This window comes from Pseudophryne corroboree, chromosome 4 (genome assembly GCF_028390025.1).
Source record: "Pseudophryne corroboree isolate aPseCor3 chromosome 4, aPseCor3.hap2, whole genome shotgun sequence".
NCBI classification, from domain to species: Eukaryota; Metazoa; Chordata; class Amphibia; order Anura; family Myobatrachidae; genus Pseudophryne; species Pseudophryne corroboree.
Genome location: NC_086447.1, coordinates 365417979 through 365434800, shown reverse-complemented (window position 1 = coordinate 365434800; position 16822 = coordinate 365417979). Strand labels below are relative to the sequence as shown.

Genomic DNA, 16822 nt, shown 5'->3' with positions numbered 1-16822 from the left:
CAGAAGTATGGAGAGTATTTCTTCCAGTGGAAAAGGCTCTGGAAATCCAGAAAATGGTCAAACAAATATTGAAACCAACAAGCGTGTCAATCCATCAATGCATTCGGTTGTTGGTAAAAATGATAGCGGCCTACAAGGCCATACAGTTTGGCCGATTTTATGCCAGAGTATTCCAGTGGGACCTGTTGGACAAGTGGTCCGGATCCCACCTACACATGCACCGGAAAATAAGAATTTACTTACCGATAATTCTATTTCTCGTAGTCCGTAGTGGATGCTGGGGACTCCGTAAGGACCATGGGGAATAGCGGCTCCGCAGGAGACTGGGCACAAAAGTAAAGCTTTAGGACTACCTGGTGTGCACTGGCTCCTCCCCCTATGACCCTCCTCCAAGCCTCAGTTAGGATACTGTGCCCGGACGAGCGTACACAATAAGGAAGGATTTTGAATCCCGGGTAAGACTCATACCAGCCACACCAATCACACCGTATAACTTGTGATCTAAACCCAGTTAACAGCATGATAACAGAGGAGCCTCTAGAAAAGATGGCTCACTACAGCAATAACCCGATTTTTGGTAACAATAACTATGTACAAGTATTGCAGACAATCCGCACTTGGGATGGGCGCCCAGCATCCACTACGGACTACGAGAAATAGAATTATCGGTAAGTAAATTCTTATTTTCTCTGACGTCCTAGTGGATGCTGGGGACTCCGTAAGGACCATGGGGATTATACCAAAGCTCCCAAACGGGCGGGAGAGTGCGGATGACTCTGCAGCACCAAATGAGAGAACTCCAGGTCCTCCTCAGCCAGGGTATCAAATTTGTAGAATTTTACAAACGTATTTGCTCCTGACCAAGTAGCTGCTCGGCAAAGTTGTAAAGCCGAGACCCCTCGGGCAGCCGCCCAAGATGAGCCCACCTTCCTTGTGGAGTGGGCATTTACAGATTTTTGGCTGTGGCAGGCCTGCCACAGAATGTGCAAGCTGAATTGTACTACAAATCCAACGAGCAATAGTCTGCTTAGAAGCAGGAGCACCCAGCTTGTTGGGTGCATACAGGATAAACAGCGAGTCAGATTTTCTGACTCCAGCCGTCCTGGAAACATATATTTTCAGGGCCCTGACAACGTCTAGCAACTTGGAGTCCTCCAAGTCCCTAGTAGCCGCAGGCACCACAATAGGTTGGTTCAGGTGAAACGCTGAAACCACCTTAGGGAGAAACTGAGGACGAGTCCTCAAATTCCGCCCTGTCCGAATGGAAAATCAGATAAGGGCTTTTACAGGATAAAGCCGCCAATTCTGACACGCGCCTGGCCCAGGCCAGGGCCAACAGCATGACCACTTCCCATGTGAGATATTTTAACTCCACAGATTTAAGTGGTTCAAACCAATGTGACTTTTGGAACCCAAAAACTACATTGAGATCCCAAGGTGCCACTGGAGGCACAAAAGGAGGCTGTATATGCAGTACCCCTTTTACAAACGTCTGAACTTCAGGGACTGAAGCTAGTTCTTTTTGGAAGAAAATTGACAGGGCCGAAATTTGAACCTTAATGGACCCCAATTTCAGGCCCATAGACACTCCTGTTTGCAGGAAATGTAGGAATCGACCCAGTTGAATTTCCTCCGTCGGGCCTTACTGGCCTCGCACCACGCAACATATTTTCGCCAAATGCGGTGATAATGTTTTGCGGTTACATCCTTCCTGGCTTTGATCAGGATAGGGATGACTTCATCCGGAATGCCTTTTTCCTTCAGGATCCGGCGTTCAACCGCCATGCCGTCAAACGCAGCCGCGGTAAGTCTTGGAACAGACAGGGTCCTTGCTGGAGCAGGTCCCTTCTTAGAGGTAGAGGCCATGGATCCTCCGTGAGCATCTCTTGAAGTTCCGGTTACCAAGTCCTTCTTGGCCAATCCGGAGCCACGAATATAGTGCTTACTCCTCTCCATCTTATAATTCTCAGTACCTTGGGTATGAGAGGCAGAGGAGGGAACACATACACTGACTGGTACACCCACGGTGTTACCAGAGCGTCTACAGCTATTGCCTGAGGGTCCCTTGACCTGGCGCAATACCTGTCAAGTTTTTCCCAACGGTTTATAATCATGTGGAAGACTTCTGGGTGAAGTCCCCACTCTCCCGGGTGGAGGTCGTGTCTGCTGAGGAAGTCTGCTTCCCAGTTGTCCACTCCCGGAATGAATACTGCTGACAGTGCTATCACATGATTTTCCACCCAGCGAAGAATTCTTGCAGCTTCTGCCATTGCCCTCCTGCTTCTTGTGCCACCCTGTCTGTTTACGTGGGTGACTGCCGTGATGTTGTCCGACTGGATCAACACCGGCTGACCTTGAAGCAGAGGTCTTGCTAAGCTTAGAGCATTGTAAATGGCCCTTAGCTTCAGGATATTTATGTGAAGTGATGTCTCCAGGCTTGACCATAAGCCCTGGAAATTCCTTCCCTGTGTGACTGCTCCCCAGCCTCGCAGGCTGGCATCCGTGGTCACCAGGACCCAGTCCTGAATGCCGAATCTGCGGCCCTCTAGAAGATGAGCACTCTGCAACCACCACAGGAGGGACACCCTTGACCTTGGTGACAGGGTTATCCGCTGATGCATCTGAAGATGCGACCCGGACCATTTGTCCAGCAGGTCCCACTGGAAAATTCTTGCGTGGAATCTGCCGAATGGGATTGCTTCGTAGGAAGCCACCATTTTTCCCAGAACCCTTGTGCATTGATGCACTGAGACTTGGCTCGGTTTTAGGAGGTTCCTGACTAGCTCGGATAACTCCCTGGCTTTCTCCTCCGGGAGAAACACCTTTTTCTGGACTGTGTCCAGGATCATCCCTAGGAACAGAAGACGAGTCGTCGGAACCAGCTGCGATTTTGGAATATTGAGAATCCAACCGTGCTGCCGCAACACTACCTGAGATAGTGCTACACCGACCTCCAACTGTTCTCTGGATCTTACCCTTATCAGGAGATCGTCCAAGTAAGGGATAACTAAAACTCCCTTCCTTCGAAGGAGTATCATCATTTCGGCCATTACCTTGGTAAAGACCCGGGGTGCCGTGGACCATCCAAACGGCAGCGTCTGAAACTGATAGTGACAGTTCTGTACCACAAACCTGAGGTACCCTTGGTGAGAAGGGTAAATTGGGACATGAAGGTAAGCATCCTTGATGTCCCGAGACACCATGTAGTCCCCTTCTTCCAGGTTCGCAATCACTGCTCTGAGTGACTCCATCTTGAATTTGAACTTCTGTATGTAAGTGTTCAAAGATTTTAGATTTAAAATCGGTCTCACCGAGCCGTCCGGCTTCGGTACCACAACAGTGTGGAATAATACTCCTTTCCCTGTTGCAGGAGGGGTACCTTGATTATCACCTGCTGGGAATACAGCTTGTGAATGGCTTCCAAAACTGCCTCCCTGTCGGAGGGAGACGTCGGTAAAGCCGACTTTAGGAAACGGCGAGGGGGAGACGTCTCGAATTCCAATTTGTACCCCTGAGATACCACCTGAAGGATCCAGGGGTCTACTTGCGAGTGAGCCCACTGCGCGCTGAAATTCTTGAGACGGGCCCCCACCGTGCCTGAGTCCGCTTGTAAAGCCCCAGCGTCATGCTGAGGGCTTGGCAGAGGCGGGAGAGGGCTTCTGTTCCTGGGAACTGGCTGATTTCTGCAGCCTTTTTCCTCTCCCTCTGTCACGGGGCAGAAATGAGGAACCTTTTGCCCGCTTGTCCTTATGGGAACGAAAGGACTGCGCCTGATAATACGGCGTCTTCTTATGTTGAGAGGCGACCTGGGGTAAAAACGTGGATTTCCCAGCTGTTGCCGTGGCCACCAGGTCTGAAAGACCGACCCCAAATAACTCCTCCCCTTTATAAGGCAATACTTCCATATGCCGTTTGGAATCCGCATCACCTGACCACTGACGTGTCCATAACCCTCTTCTGGCAGAAATGGACAACGCACTTACTCTTGATGCCAGTCGGCAAATATTCCGCTGTGCATCACGCATATATAGAAATGCATCTTTTAAATGCTCTATAGGCAATAATATACTGTCCCTATCTAGGGTATCAATATTTTCAGTCAGGGAATCCGACCACGCCAACCCAGCACTGCACATCCAGGCTGAGGCGATTGCTGGTCGCAGTATATCACCAGTATGTGTGTAAATACATTTTAGGATACCCTCCTGCTTTCTATCAGCAGGATCCTTAAGGGCGGCCATCTCAGGAGAGGGTAGACCCTTGTTTTGACAAGCGTGTGAGCGCTTTATCCACCCTAGGGGGTGTTTCCCAACGCACCCTAACCTCTGGCGGGAAAGGATATAATGCCAATAACTTTTTTATCGGGGGAAACCCACGCTTCATCACACACCTCATTTAATTTCTCAGATTCAGGAAAACTACAGGTAGTTTTTCCTCACCGAACATAATACCCCTTTTGGTGGTACTCGTATTATCAGAAATGTGTAAAACATTTTTCATTGCCTCAATCATGTAACGTGTGGCCCTACTGGAAGTCACATTTGTCTCTTCACCGTCGACATTGGAGTCAGTATCCGTGTCGGCGTCTGTATCTGCCATCTGAGGTAACGGGCGCTTTAGAGCCCCTGACGGCCTATGAGACGTCTGGACAGGCACAAGCTGAGTAGCCGGCTGTCTCATGTCAACCACTGTCTTTTGTAAAGAGCTGACACTGTTAATTCCTTCCAACAGTTCACCCACTCAGGTGTCGACCCCCTAGGGGGTGACATCCCTATTACAGGCAATTTGCTCCGCCTCCACATCATTTTCCTCCTCATACATGTCGACACAAACGTACCGACACACAGCACACACACAGGGAATGCTCTGATAGAGGACAGGACCCCACTAGCCCTTTGGGGAGACAGAGGGAGAGTTTGCCAGCACACACCAGAGCGCTATATATATACAGGGATAACCTTATATAAGTGTTTTTCCCCTTATAGCTGCTGTATTGTTAATACTGCGCCTAATTAGTGCCCCCCTCTCTTTTTTAACCCTTTCTGTAGTGTAGTGACTGCAGGGGAGAGCCAGGGGAGCTTCCCTCCAACGGAGCTGTGAGGGAAAATGGCGCCAGTGTGCTGAGGAGATAGGCTCCGCCCCTTTTTCGCGGACTTTTCTCCTGCTTTTTTATGGATTCTGGCAGGGGTTAAAATTCATCCATATAGCCCTGGGGGCTATATGTGATGTATTTTCGCCAGCCAAGGTGTTTTTATTGCTGCTCAGGGCGCCCCCCCCTAGCGCCCTGCACCCTCAGTGACCGAAGTGTGAAGTGTGCTGAGGAGCAATGGCGCACAGCTGCAGTGCTGTGCGCTACCTTGGTGAAGACAGGATGTCTTCTGCCGCCGATTTTCCGGACCTCTTCTTGCTTCTGGCTCTGTAAGGGGGCCGGCGGCGCGGCTCTGGGACCGGACTCCATGGCTGGGCCTGTGTTCGATCCCTCTGGAGCTAATGGTGTCCAGTAGCCTAAGAAGCCCAATCCACTCTGCACGCAGGTGAGTTCGCTTCTTCTCCCCTTAGTCCCTCGATGCAGTGAGCCTGTTGCCAGCAGGTCTCACTGAAAATAAAAAACCTAAAACTAAACTTTTCACTAAGCAGCTCAGGAGAGCCACCTAGTGTGCACCCTACTCGTTCGGGCACAAAAATCTAACTGAGGCTTGGAGGAGGGTCATAGGGGGAGGAGCCAGTGCACACCAGGTAGTCCTAAAGCTTTACTTTTGTGCCCAGTCTCCTGCGGAGCCGCTATTCCCCATGGTCCTTACGGAGTCCCCAGCATCCACTAGGACGTCAGAGAAAATAATCCGGTCCCCCAAAGCCAGGATATCGCTCCTGTGGTGGCTACACAGTTCTCACCTACTAGAGGGACGCAGGTTTGGGATTCACGACTGAGTCCTAATAACCACGGATGCAAGTCTCCGAGGCTGGGGAGCTGTCACACAGGGGGAAAGCTTCCAAGGAAAATGGTCAAGTCAGGAAGCCTGCCTTCACATAAACGTTCTGGAATTGAGAGCCATTTACAACGGCCTTCTACAAACGGTACATCTTCCTCAAGATCATCCCGTGCAGATCCAGTGGGACAATGTAACAGCAGTCGCGTACATAAACAGGCAAGGCAGAACGAACAGCAGAGCGGCAATGGCAGAGGTGACAAGGATTCTCCTCTGGGCAGAAAGACATGTAAGAGCTCTGTCAGCAATTTTCATTCCGGGAGTGGACAACAGGGAAGCAGACTTCCTCATTAGACATGATCTCCATCCAGGAGAGTGGGGCCTCCACCAAGAAGTCTTCGCAGAGGTGACAAGTCTTTGGGGAGTTCCTCAAGTAGGCAGGACCGTCTTAACAGCAGTGTAGGCCCCTGGGCAAAGCAATGCACCGGGGCCCCTACGTATCCTGCAGCGGTAGAGGTGGGGGTTGCTATCAGTGGCATCTCTGATGTCCTGTGGGCGGTAGGGGGTGTTCTATCGTCTGCTCAGCATGTAGGACCTGGTGCAGTAATTGCTGCTAATTACTCCTTACTGCATAGATGGGGCTGGAGGGAGAACACTAAACTGTAGAAGGGGCATTGGGCTGAATGAAGAGCCCCAGTACATGACTTCCTGGGTGGTAGGGCAGGGTTTAATATGCAGGGGATGGGTGGTTAGCGGAGTGGGCTTAATATTCATCATTTTCTGGTGGTAGGGCAGCTTGCTAGACTGCAGATATCTCTGGTTCCTGGAAATAGATTTTGCAGCTTCCAGGAGCTACTGGGGACACCTTTCAGGAGGTACTGGGGACACCTTTCAGGAGGTACTGAGGACTTGGTGATCAGAGTTCAGGAGCCAGAGCAATCCACCGACGAAAATATGAAACTGCATACCAGGCGTGTGGAGCTGGAGCAGGGACCAGCTGCTGGAAGGATGATATCTATGGTTCTGGGCACAGGAGAGACAAGCTGACAGTGTTCACCGAAAGGGGAGAGTCCTATCTTTTGGATTATACTCTCTAAAAAACTCTAAGTCAGACAGAACCCGAGATATCTGGCTGGGAAGAGCAATTAACAGGCTTGGATGGGGACCACTGCTCTGAAGTCAGATATCTCAGGTTTCCCAGGTCCGATTTTCAAAAATCTGGTACCCCTGGAAAGAGGGGACCCTCAGCTATCAGATTGGAACCCTTAGACTCCTGGGGCCCTTGGGCAAGTGCCCATTGAGCCCATATGAAAAGACGGCCCTGCAAGTAGGCATGATGGCATCTCGTCTAAACAAGAAGCTTCAGAGATATTGTTCCAGGTCGAGAGACCCTCAAGCAATAGCAGTGGATGCACTGGTGACCCAGTGGGTGTTTCGGTCGGTATATGTTTTCCCTCCACTTCCACTGATTCCAAAAGTTCTCAAAATAATAAGAAAAACAAGAGTTCGAGCAATCTTCATTGCCCCAGACTGGCCAAAGAGGGCTTGGTATCCAGATCTTCAGGAGTTGCTCATAGAAGATCCTTGGCCTCTTCCTCCTCGAGAGGACCTACTACAGCAGGGGCCGTGTGTGTATCAAGACTTACCGCGGCTATGTTTGACGGCATGGCTGTTGAGCGTCGGATCCTAGCCCGAAAGGGTATTCCCAAGGAAGTCATCCCCACTCTTATTCAGGCCAGGAAAGGAGTAACATCTAAACATTACCACCGTATTTGGAGAAAATATGTGTCTTGGTGTGAAACCAAGAAGGCTCCTATGGAAGAGTTTGAGTTGGGATGTTTTCTCAATTTTCTGCAGGCTGGTGTGGATGCGGGCCTTAGATTGGGGTCAATCAAGGTCCAGATTTCGGCCTTATCAATTTTCTTTCAAAAACAATTGGTCTCCTTTCCAGATGTTCAGACGTTCGTGAAAGGGGTTCTGCACATCCAGCCTCCATTTGTGCCTCCAGTGGCACCATGGTACCTTAATGTGGTGTTGCAGATCCTTCAATCAGATTGGTTTGAACCTCTGCAGGAGATAGAATTGAAGTTTCTCACTTGGAAAGTGGTGATGCTTTTGGCCTTGGCATCCGCAAGGCGGGTGTCTGAGTTGGGGGCCTTGTCTCACAAGAGCCCTTACCTGATCTTCCATGAAGATAGGGCAGAGTTAAGAACTCGTTAACAATTTCTTCCAAAGGTGGTTTCGTCCTTTCACATAAACCAACCTATTGTGGTGCCAGTAGCTACTGACACTTTCACTGAGTCACAGTCTCTAGATGTGGTTAGAGCTTTGAAGATCTATGTCACAAGTACAGCTCGGTTACGGAAAACAGAGGCTCTCTTTGTCCTGTATGCTCCCAGCAAGATTGGGTGTCCTGCTTCTAAGCAGACTATTACGCACTGGATCAGAGGGACAATTCAGCACGCTCATTCTACGGCAGGCTTGCCGGTACCGAAGTCAGTGAAGGCCCATTCTACTAGGAAAGTGGGCTCATCCTAGGCGGCTGTCCGGGGTGTCTCGGCTTTACAACTTTGCCGAGCAGCTACTTGGTCAGGGTCAAACACATTTTCTAAATTTTATAAGTTTGACACTTTGGCCGATGAGGACCTCAAGTTTGGTCAATCGGTGCTGCAGGGTCATCCACACTCTCCCGCCCGTACTGGAGCTTTGGTATAACCCCATGGTACTGAAGTGCACCCCAGCATCCTCTAGGACGTATGAGAAAATAGGATTTTAATACCTACCGGTAAATCCTTTTCTCCTAGTCCCTAGAGGATGCTGGGCACCCGACCCGGTGCGTACTTTACCTGCAGTTTGTTCTTTATAGTTACACAAGTTGTGTTTCATTTGTTTTCAGCATGTTGCTGTAAATGGTTCATGCCTGTTGGCGTGTGTCATGTTGAATACCATGTTGTGTGGAATGGTTGAGGTGTGAGCTGGTATGAATCTCACCATTAGTATAAAAGTAAATCCTTTCCTCGAAATGTCCGTCTCCCTGGGCACAGTTCCTATAACTGAGGTCTGGAGGAGGGGCATCGAGGGAGGAGCCAGTTTACACCCTTGAAAAGTCTTAAAGTGCCCATGGCTCCTGCGGAACCGTGTATACCCCATGGTACTGAAGTGGATCCCAGCATCCTCTACGGACTAGGAGAAAAGGATTTACCGGTAGGTATTAAAATCCTACTTTCTTGGATTGAAGGCTAATCTTTGTGTAGTTTTTATAGAAACAAAGCACCCAAGTGCATCCATGATACTGCTCTACCAAATTACTGACTACTAGATGAGGGGTAGGGGTCCCTAAGCAGTGGGGCCCGCTGGGGATTTACCTGTGGGCCAGTCCAACCCTGCCTCTGATTAAACAGATGGAACCTTTAACCTAAAACTTCAACATAATATTACATGTTACAGAGATTAATATCAAAGCAATTAGCTGCACTCTGTGGGGGCAATCACTGCACTTAAAGGTTCTAAGTAATTCCCTGGAGTAGTGGAGACCCTTTATGAAATGCCCCTGAATTGGACTGCATGAGATACAGCTTTTACTTTTATTTTTGCTTTTATTTATAAACATGCTCATGTTTAAGTGTCTGGAACTGCTCTTGTTATCAAATATATTTATTGCATTTTAAAATATTTAATCTCATTCTGTGAATACATTGATTGACTAATACTATTTTTTATGTGTAATACTATAATTTTGTGATACTGTTATTTCTGCTACATTTTTATACTAATTACATTGCAGTAACCATTTCATAATGAGCATTTAAAAATCTTCTTTATCTGTCTGAAGGAGATTTACACTCTATCACAGAGCACTGTATTTTTTAATCATTTTAGGAAATAAAGGAAATTTTATTTGAACAAATTAAGACTAGAGAACATTTTACTGGTAATCAGCTCACTTACAAAAGAGTAATGAAATGTTCCACATGTTGTTCGGACTTACTACCGCCATAATGTTTTATTAATTAACTATTGTGTCCGGGCCAGCTGCCTTATAATATATAAGGCTTACATATGCCCTCAGGAGTATATTGAGAAGCTCCCGCAACACTCCCTATTGGTAAGACACCAGCCAGGAATAACAGTTTGTTTCACAGGTATTAAACAATGGAATGCTGGACACAATTATTATTATCCCTCCACTGGGTGCTGTCAGTTACTTAGCTGTGAATCCCTGCCTCCATTCAGCAAAATGATAGAAGAAATAATACATCTGTATTCCTTTTCCACAGGTGCGTAAGAAGATATGTGCGAGCTCGGATTTCAGAAAACTTAGTCCATCTGAACTTCACAATCCCGAGCGAATCCCAGCATGCTCGGATTCCAAAAGAGCCAAAACATCATCTTCCCTGTATCAGATAGGGCTTGTTTTACATTCAATATAAGTCTCTCACTGCAGTGACTCAGGCACCATTTCACACAGGACCACCAGATTTGGATATAGGTGGGTCCTTTCACAAATAACATAACAAAGTGCACAACAGGACACTGTTTCATGAGCACTCGCTTTAGTGTTAATACTGGCTGAGCAGAGGTAGAACTACCATTAGTGCAGTAGGTGCATTGCACCGGGACCCCTGAGGACTAAGGGGCCAAATGCTACCCAGACTAGCAATGAGTTATCCCCTGGCCCCCCTGTAGACCATTTTGAGCAGTGTTGGATGAATGGGCCAGTGCAAGGAGCAGGGTGGACCCCACTGCTTGAGGAACTTGTACCTTACCTTAGGGAGGCGGGGCTAGAGGAGTCCTACCACCTATCATCACTGATAATTACAACCACTGACTGACTCTAATTAACAGACAACTGTACATTACTTTTGATTCACTGCTGTCTGTGAATTAAAGGCAGCTCACGACCGGTGTAACTGGCACTGTCAGAGTCTGTCTGACCAAGTGCCATACTGAGGAAAGCACAAGGATCATGGGTCCCTGCAGAGTCTGCTGTTTTCCTGCCCCCACCAAAATACATGCCCCTTGTTTTCTGCACTGTGCAGAATATTGTGCTTACAACCCTGTCACCCACTGTCTCTCCTATCTCTCCCTGTCACCCACTGCCTCCCCCTGTCACATTCTGCCTCCCCTTGACATCCGTTGTCACCCTCTGGCTCCATTTGCCTTCCGTTGTCACTCACTGCCTCCTTATGTTAGCCTCTGCCTCCCCCTGTCTTATCCTGTCACCCTCTGCCACTTCCTGTAATCCACTGCCTGCATATTGTGAACATAGGTTAGGGTGGGGGAGAAGGGCCAAAATTACATTTTTGCACCAGGGCCCACCCTCACAAGTTCTGCCACTGTGGGCAAGCCCATATTGATGTAAGCAGTTAGCAAAACATTCTCTTATTTTTATAGTGCAGGAACCTCTATATTACTTGTTTAATTGCAGTTTGGCTAAGTGTGTCACACTAGTGCTGTAACTTAACTGCAGCATTAACCCTTTTTGCACATTGGTGTCCAGGAAATGTTTGTTTGTTTTTTATGTTGCCCCCATTACTATGATATATGCGCCCCCATTACTATGATATATGTGATTCACAGCAGTGTGTAAAAAAATAAATATGAACAAAATGTAAAAAACAACAACAACTGTGTGTTTAGGGCAAGGCTTGGCCACCACATTAATAATATAAGCACTGTGAGTTGCAGTGTGAAGTTGTTATAAATTGTTAAAAAATAAATACAAATTAAAAAACAAAGAAACATGAAAAAAATATTCTGTGTGTTCGGGGCAGGCAGTGGCATTGTGTTGCAATAATGCTCAGTAGATGCTGTGCCACCAACTGCATTAATAAAAGTGTAAGCACTTTGAGCTGATATGGATTATGATCAGTTGATGTAAGAGCAGGAGCAGCAACAAAGTACTAGTGTTGTGGCTGCTGCTAGTCATGATAGTACTACAACATCTACTAAAGGTGGTCCGGGGGCAGAAAGTTTTGGAAAGGGCCCCTGAAATGTAAATCTTTCACAATGTTAAAAAAAAGGTAGAGGTTTCACCTTAAAAACAGACAAATCATCAATGCCCAGAAAAAAATAACATTAAGGCTGAAGAACAAATTGTGTGTTCACAAATCCCTGAGGAGAGTGTAGGGGTGTCCACATTAACTATGTGTAGGGTAGACATTGCAGAAACTGTACTTGTAGATAAGCCTCCTTCCACCATTTTTGCACCCTCTGCAAATGTGGGGATAAGCAGTACAAGTAAAGATGGTGATGATAACATAATAGAAATTAAGGATACTAATGTGGAAGTGCAACAGGGTGAGGGGGATATTTGTGTACTATCTGACGCTAATGAGTATATTGATGTTGAAGATTTTGTTTGTGTAAGTCAGCCATCAGTGATAGCAGTTTTTGGCTGTAATAAAAAGAAAATCATTGTGATGCCTGGGCATAAAACCAGGTTGTGGGATTATGTTTACCCAAATACTGACAATGGGGGTTAATCAGGTTTGTTAGCAAACCAAAAAGTTAGCAATTGGGCAAAATCATGTTGCACTGCAGGTGGGGCAGATATAACATGTGTAGAGAGATTTAGATTTGATTGGGTTATATTGTTTCGGTGCATGGTAAATACTGGCTGCTTAATTTCTACACTGCAATTTAGATTTCAGTTTTAACAAACCCCACCCAAATCTAACTCTCTCTGCATATTACATCTGCCCCACCTGCAGTGCAACATGGTTATACCCAGTTGCTAACTTTTGTGGTTTGCTAACCTGAATAAGGCCCAATGTTGCTCCATTTGTGAGACTAAAGTTAGTAGAGGTAGGGACATTAAAAGTCTAGGCACCTCCTCCATGGTATGGTACAGTGCATCTGGAAAGTATTCACAGCACTTCACTTTCTCCACATTTTGTTATGTTACAGTCCTATTCCAAAATTGAATAAATTATTTTTTTCCCCTCAAAATTCTACACACAGTACCCTATAATGACAACATGAAAAATGTTTTTTGATATTTTTGCAAATTTATTAAAAATAAAAAAACTAAGAAATCACATGTACATAAGTAACATAGTACCATAGTTGGTGATGTTGAAAAAAGACCAGTCCATTGAGTTCAACCTGAATTATTTTATATTCCCTATTCTATTCTGGTTAAAGGCTTTATCCTCCTATATCTTTTTAATTAGAAATTTATCTAACCCATTTTTAAACGCATTGACTGAGTCCACCATTACAACCATCTCTGGCAGTGAATTCCATATTCGGAATGTCCTTACAGTGAAGAATCACTTCCTGCGCCGAGTACGAAATTTCCTCTCCTCAAGCCTTAGCGGGTGTCCTCGCGTTTTGTGTAGAGGTCTCTTAATAAACAAATCACCTGATAGCTCCGCTTATTTCCCCTTTATATATTTGTAAATATTAATCATATCTCCCCTTAGTCGTCTCATTTCTAGTGTAAACATATCTAACCTAGAAAGCCTCTCTTCATAGTCCAGTGTCTCCAACCCCTTACTCAATTTGGTTGCTCTCCTCTGAACCTTTTCAAGTTATAATTTGTCTCTTTTATAGTGTGGTGCCCAGAACTGTACACACTACTCAAGATGCGGCCGTACCAATGATTTGTACAGTGGCAGGATTCCGTTCTCATCCTTTGTCTCAATTCCCCTTTTAATGCATGCTAACACCTTTGCAGCACCTCTCAAGATCCATCAGGTTGGATGGGAAGTGTCGGTGCACAGCCATTTTCAGATCTCTCCAGAAATGTTCAATCAGATTCAAGTCTGGGGTCTAGGTAGGCCAGTCAAGGACATTCACAGAGTTGTCCTGAAGCCACTCCTTTGATATCTTGGCTGTGTGCTTAGGGTCATTGTTCTACTGAAAGATTAACTGTCGCCCCAGTCTGAGGTCAAGAGCACTCTGGAGCAGGTTTTCATCCAAGATGTCTCTGTACACTCATACCATACAGGCCTGGTTAGTGGATTGCTGCAGAGATGGTTGTCCTTCTGGAAGGTTCCCCTCTCTCCACAGAGGAATGCTGTAGCTCTGACAGAGTGACCATTGGGTTCTTGGTCACCTCCCTGACTAGGGCCCTTCTGCCCCAATCGCTCAGTTTAGATGGCCGGCCAGCTCTAGGAAGAGTCCTGGTGGTTCCAAACTTCTTCCATTTATAGATGATGGAGGCCACTGTGCTCACTGGGACCTTCAAAGCAGCAGATATTTTTCTGTACCCTTCCCCAGATTTGTGCCTCGAGAAAATCTCAGAGGTCTACAGACAATTCCTTTGACTTCATGCTTGGTTTGTGCTCAGACATGCACTGTCAAGTGTGGGACCTCATATAGACAGGTGTGTGCTTTTCCAAATCATGTCCAATCAACTGAATTTAACACAGGTAGACTCCAATTAAGCTGTAGGAACATCTCAAGAATGATCAGTGGAAACGGGATGCACCTGAGCTCAATTTTGAGCTTCATGGCAGAGGCTGGGAATATTTATGTACATGTGATTTCTTAGTTTTATATTTTTAATAAATTAGCAAAAATCTAAAAAATTTTTTTTTCACATTGTCATTATGGGGTATTGTGTGAAGAATTTTGAGGGAAAAATTTCATTTATTCCAATTTGGAATAAGGCTGTAACCTAACAAAATGTGGAAAAAGTGAAGCGCTGTGAATACTTGCCAGATGCACTGTATTTGTGGCAAGTTCATGAAATTTGTTTTACAAAATTATAATAGTTTGCAAAATAATAATAAGTAGTCCAGTATCAGCTACCAGCAGTTTGGAACAGCCCATGCAATCTCCACCACCAACATCCTCATCATCAACCACATTAGTGATCAGAGGTACAGTAGTTCTTCCAAAAAATTATTTGTGGGGGTCCAAACAAACCATTACTCTACAATCCTTAATAATTTGCAACAAATTTTTAACAAGAAATGTGGTGCCTCACGCATGTTAAATTTAATCAATCAATCATTCTTGTATTTTATAGCCTTTTTACTCTTCTAATTTGCTGCAGAACTGGTACAGCTCTTGATCTAGGCCTCACACATGTAAGTTTAATTAACAATTCAATCAATCATTTCGGAATTCTTTTTTGCCATTTTCTCTCCTAATTTGCTGCAGAAAAGGTACAGCTCTTGATTTAGCCTAACACATGTTAATTTGAATTAATCAATAATTCTTGTATTCTTCTTTCATGGCCTCCTCTCACATAATTAACTGCAAAACAGATGTTAATATAGTCCACATCTCAATTTTAATTTTTTTTTATATTTGAACAATCTATCATTCTTTTACCTCGATTCCACTATATACTCTACTTCCATTTGCCTGTACTTCCCTTGGGTCTCTGAGCTAGTTCTTGATTAATGAAAACAATCCTGGTACTGTCTATGGGGTTGTATAGGTTATTATACTGCCATCCTCCTGTCTGCCACTGCTGTGTGGCAATGTTTTATACAGATGGAGCCACGCTAGTCGTGGCTCCGTCTGTGACTGCCTATCACCAAGAGAGTCCCACGGATCACCTAGTAACTACGGGAGTGCACACCTGCACTTTCAGCGTGAGTGTGTCTGGTATCAAGAGTGTGTACCAGTATCAAGATTTTAGCTGTTTTTAGCAATCAATTTTATTTTAAATTAGGGATGAGCAAGTTTGGTTCCCTGGGAACTGAACCCCTCCGAACATCACATCCCAAGCCTGGATCCGAGTGCGGCTCAGGTTTTCCTGCCAGACTCGGAAACCAGAACGAGGCAAAATGTCATCATCCTGCTATCGGATTCTCATGGGTTTTAGTTTCCATATAAGAAGCCGCGCGTTGCCGCCATTTTCACTCCAGTCCTGGAGAGTGCAGCGAGAGGACGTGTCTCCTCAGTGTCTCTGCGGGAAAGTGGTGTGGCATGTGGGGTAGTGATCTGCTCTTTTGTGTCATTCCAGTGCTGTCTTGTGCTGCATCAGTCCAGTGGTGGTGTCTTGTGCTGCATCAGTCCATTCACAGTGGTGGTGTCCTGTGCTGCCATAAGTCCAATGCTGCTGTATAAGTCCAGTCCAGTGCAGTGGTGCTGTCTTGTTCTGCATCAGTCCAGTGGTTGTGACCTGTGCTGCCATAAGTCCAATGGTGATGTCCTGTGCTGCCATAAGTCCATGGGTTCAATGCCTCTCACACACAAGCAGATAAACAATGGTAGTTGCTCGGTCATTCCTTAAGATAATTATGTATCAGGTGCTGGAAAGGGGGAGGGTTTGCAAACCCCCCCTCTCTGTCTGTTTTTCTGTGACCCCTCCCCCTTTCCAGCACCTGATACATAATTATCTCCAGGAATGACCGAGCAACTACCATTGTTTATCTGCTTGTGTGCGAGAGGCATTGAATGGGAGCAGTATTTGGAAGGCATGCTGTTCCTTGTAGTGCCAATGGGAGATCCTGGGGTTGGCTCCTGGGTAAGTTAGCGCTCTGTCTGGATGTGTTTTAGTAATAGCCTTTATCATGAGGCCTACTGTGACAAATGACATGTCCCTATGTGGGCACTGCTATTATGTAGTGTTAGGACTGCTGGCATCGGAGAAGCCTTGAAAGTGGCTCAGCAGCTTAAACATGTGTTTGCAAACATGTGTAAACGAATTCTCTGAATTTCTATTAACAGATAGGTTCAGGTATGGTTACAGGTAATTTTTAGTGTGCTGAAAGGAAATGTAGGGGTGGGATTTGCAACCCCCTTATTCTTTGCATGATGTGCTGTTTGAGGCCTAGTTTTTAAAAGTGCCATCCTGTCTGACACTGCAATACCACTCCTAGATGTGCCAGGTGTTTGTGCCGCACACTTGTGTCGCTTAGCTTAGTCATCCAGCTACCTCATTGCACCTCTTTTTCTTCTTTGCATGATGTGCTGTTTGGGGTCATTTT

General features: G+C 46.1%; 1 long non-coding RNA gene across 1 annotated transcript in view; it reads left to right on the top strand.

Moving 5' to 3' along the window:
* LOC134909561 (uncharacterized) overlaps window positions 1-11578 on the top strand; it is a 309906-nt gene extending 298328 nt beyond the window's left edge. The window contains exon 6 of the long non-coding RNA XR_010175971.1: window positions 10205-11578. This is a non-coding gene — a long non-coding RNA (uncharacterized LOC134909561). The remainder of the gene's footprint in view (window positions 1-10204) is intronic.
* Window positions 11579-16822: the final 5244 nt, after the last annotated feature.